The sequence below is a fragment of the Penaeus monodon genome, chromosome 11, assembly GCF_015228065.2.
Source record: "Penaeus monodon isolate SGIC_2016 chromosome 11, NSTDA_Pmon_1, whole genome shotgun sequence".
Taxonomy (NCBI): domain Eukaryota; kingdom Metazoa; phylum Arthropoda; class Malacostraca; order Decapoda; family Penaeidae; genus Penaeus; species Penaeus monodon.
The window spans coordinates 46,318,818-46,322,581 of NC_051396.1; positions in this window are offsets into that span (position 1 = coordinate 46,318,818).

The window sequence follows — 3,764 nt, forward strand, 5'->3', positions numbered from 1 at the left end:
TGTGTATTTTAAAAAGGTAAAACTGGAAAAAAACTCAAATAATTTTTTTTTTTTGTAAATGAAAAGCATGTAAGCATATACGTACATTTTTCTCCCACTCCCATTCTCTCATCCTGTCTTATATGCCCCACATAACCTGTCCATATCTCTGCGACAACCCTTTAATATTTGACGTGTATCCGAACTGATGTACATAGTATTATTTTAACCATATATCACGGTCAGTCCTAACATATGTCAGATTTTGAATTTTACCGAAGCCTCTGAATACCCGATGATTATGTATTTATACAGGAATGAAAAACGTGGAAAAATACTAGAACTATACTTTTTTTTTTTTTTTTTTGTAAATGACAAGAAAGAAGTGTTAAAGCATGAAGTATACTTAATAATTATATTCTCTCTCTTCTCTCTCTCTCTTCTCTCTCTCTCTCTCTCTCCTCTCTCTCTCTCTCTCTCTCTTCTCTCTCTCTCACTCTTCTCCTCTCCTCTTTCTCTTCTTCTTCGTGCCTCTCTCTCTCTCTCTCTCTTCCTTTCTCTCTTGTCGTCTGCTTCTTGCTTATTTTTGTTACCTTTATTATCTACCTGTTTCGATCTATCTATACCTAGATAATCGTTATTATACTACCTACCTGTTATCGATCTAATCATATCTACCTTTATCTATCTATCTAGTTTAAATCTAAATAAGTATCGTACTCAGGTAAACCACAGGTCATGATGAAAATCATATGGCAAATATTCTATAATATATATAATATATATATATATATATATATATTATATATATTATTATATCTATACATATATCTCTACTATATATATATTTATATATATATACATATAAATATATAATATATAATTATAGATATTATATATGATATATCTTATATATATAATTCAAGTATGATAATTTTCATAGTTTTGTCGTTTCGATTATTTTAAGTTACGGAAACTATTTCCAAAGAAATCACGTTGAAATAGACTTACCATATGATATCTTCCCTAACCCAATCTCGTGTTTATGTAGTCTCCCTTTAGGTTTTTCCTATTTGTCACACTAGATGCTCCCCGTTTGTTAGCCACAGGAGTCACATTTGGCCCCTGTGACTCTGATTTCCCAGATCCTTGAATGCAGGGAAAGTTTTTCCTTCATACTATTAAGGATATTGTTTATCTTCTTATGATAATTTCTTTTCTTTGATTTAAATGTTATTAAGATTAATAAACATCAAAAGGCAATAAAATGATAGATATGAAGCTTTCAAAATCGGGAAAAATAGGGTAAACAGGTGTCCTCGGTGACGAAGCACTTGTGGAGCCATCTATGTGTAAAGACAAAAGCTAAACGTTTATTACAGTTGACATGGCATTGTAATCCTGCCACCCGCGACAACTGGGTTAACAGGTCGGGGCAGCTCAGGCCCTCTGAGGCCAAGGAAGTGTGTCCTCCCTCTCACCTCTGGCGACGCGGTCAGTCGTGGCATTCTGGGCCTCTGAGATTATTATCGCTGCGGAAGGAGGCGAATGGGTCACACAGATACGGTAGCTAGTGGCCTTTTAAGGGTCCTGAAGGAATTAGGTCAGACGGTCAGGCTTAGTCTACAAGTGCGTTTTTCAAGCGAATGTATTATGATTAATATGTGTATTTATGTATATACATATTTTCACTACGTATGTGTGAATGTTTGTACAAAACACACACACACCACACACACACACACACACACACACACACACACACACACACACACACACACACACACAAACATACACACACAGCAAAATAATATATATAGTATATATATATATATATATATATATATATATATTATTATATATACATATATATATATATATATTATATATATATATATATATATTATATATATATATATATATATGATATCACTATAAAAATCATAAATAGGACTTTGCAGAGCGTTATTCAGAAGTCTGCGAAGCCTCTCAAGTGGAGGAAGACAGCCAGTTCGCGCAACATGTCAACAAAACCAACAGTCGCCAAGACAAATACTTTGCCTTGCGTTGCGAGGCGTTCATGACAGTCATGCAGTTCCCCAACAACCAATGCACGTGTTTACTCTCGCCGTTGACCGCCATGAAGGAGCGTAGGAGGAGGAGGAGGAGGGGGAGGGGTAGTGTCTTAAGTTGGTGAATGGGAGACATGGGCGGGGCGAAGAGATCGAGGAGAATGAATGACGGGGAGGAGAAAAATGAGAGAATAAGGGTGGAGAGAAAGAGAGAGAGAAGAGAGGGAGAGAGAGAGAGGAAGAGAGGGAGAGAGAGGGGAAGAGAGGGAGGGAGGGAGGGAGGGAGAGAGAGAGAGAGAGGGAAAAATGGATGGAGAGTTTGGTGGGCGGAGAGAGGGGAGGAGATAAATGCGAGAATAAGGGTGGAGTGAAAGGGAGGGAGGGAAGGAGGTAGGGAGGATGAGAGGGACGGAAAGAGAGAGAGGAAGAGAAAGAGAGGGGGGGGGGGGGGAGATGGATGGCAAGTTTAGTAGGCGGGGCGAAGAGGTCGAGGAGAATGAATGAGGGGAGGAGAAAAATGAGCGAGTAAGGGCGGAGGGAACGGGAGAGAAGGGGAGGGAGAGAAGAAGGAAAATAAAGAGGGAGAGAGACAGACAGACAGACAGACAGAGAGGCAGACAGAGCGAAACAGACAGACAGACAGAGACAGATAGAAGCACACACACACACCACACACACACCACACACACACAACACACACACACACACACACACACACACAACACACACACACACACACACAGACACGCACACACACAGACCAACGATACAGAACAGGATCAGGAAAACATTAAAACCTTCACAAATATCTAAATCCATTTAGTTCAACTCCTCCAAAAGACACGCAGGTAAAGGTTTTCACGAGACATAAATCATATCATACAGAGACAGCAGCGCATTAGATCTAGAATTACAGATGATTCACTGCTAATGATAGCGATGTAGAGAGGAGGAGGGAGTGTCGAGGAAGGAGGAAGGGGGAAGGGGTCGGTTATAAGAAGGAGGACCTTGAATATAAGGGAGGAAAGCTGGGAGTTAAATATGAGGGGGAAGGGTCGGTGTATGAGGAGCTGGGATAATGGGGGTTGTATATGAGGAGGAGGTTCCTGAATATGAGGAGGGAGAGGGAAAGGGGGGAGGCGGTACACGAGCATTGAACAAAGGGGAGGTGTCTGTATATGGCGAGGAGAGTCCGGAATATGAGGAGAGAGGAAAGGGAAGTCGTACATGAGGAGGGAAGGTCGGTACATGAGGACTGAGGGAAATGGGCATTACAGATGAGGAGGAGTACCCTGGATATGAGGAAAGAGAGGGAAGGAGAGGTGGTACTTGGAATGTGAGGGTCGGTACACATAGATGGAGAGTTGGTACATGAAAAGGGAGGGAAGGGGTGGTCGATACACGGGGGGAGGAAAGGGAGACGGTACATGAGGAGGGAGGGCCAATACATGGAGGAAAAGGGAGGAGGATCCGGAATATGAGGAGAGAAGATCGGTACATGAGGAGAGAGGATCGGTACATGAGGAGAGAGGATCGGTACATGAGGAGAGAGGATCGGTACATGATTAAGGAAAGGGAGGGCTTACATGAGGAAGGAATGGTATACGAAGGGAAAGATTCGGTACATCAGAAATGAGGAGAAAAGGGGGAGGGGGGAGATCTGCACATAGAGAGGCAGGTCTGTTGTGAGGAGAAGAGCTGAATGCTGGGGAT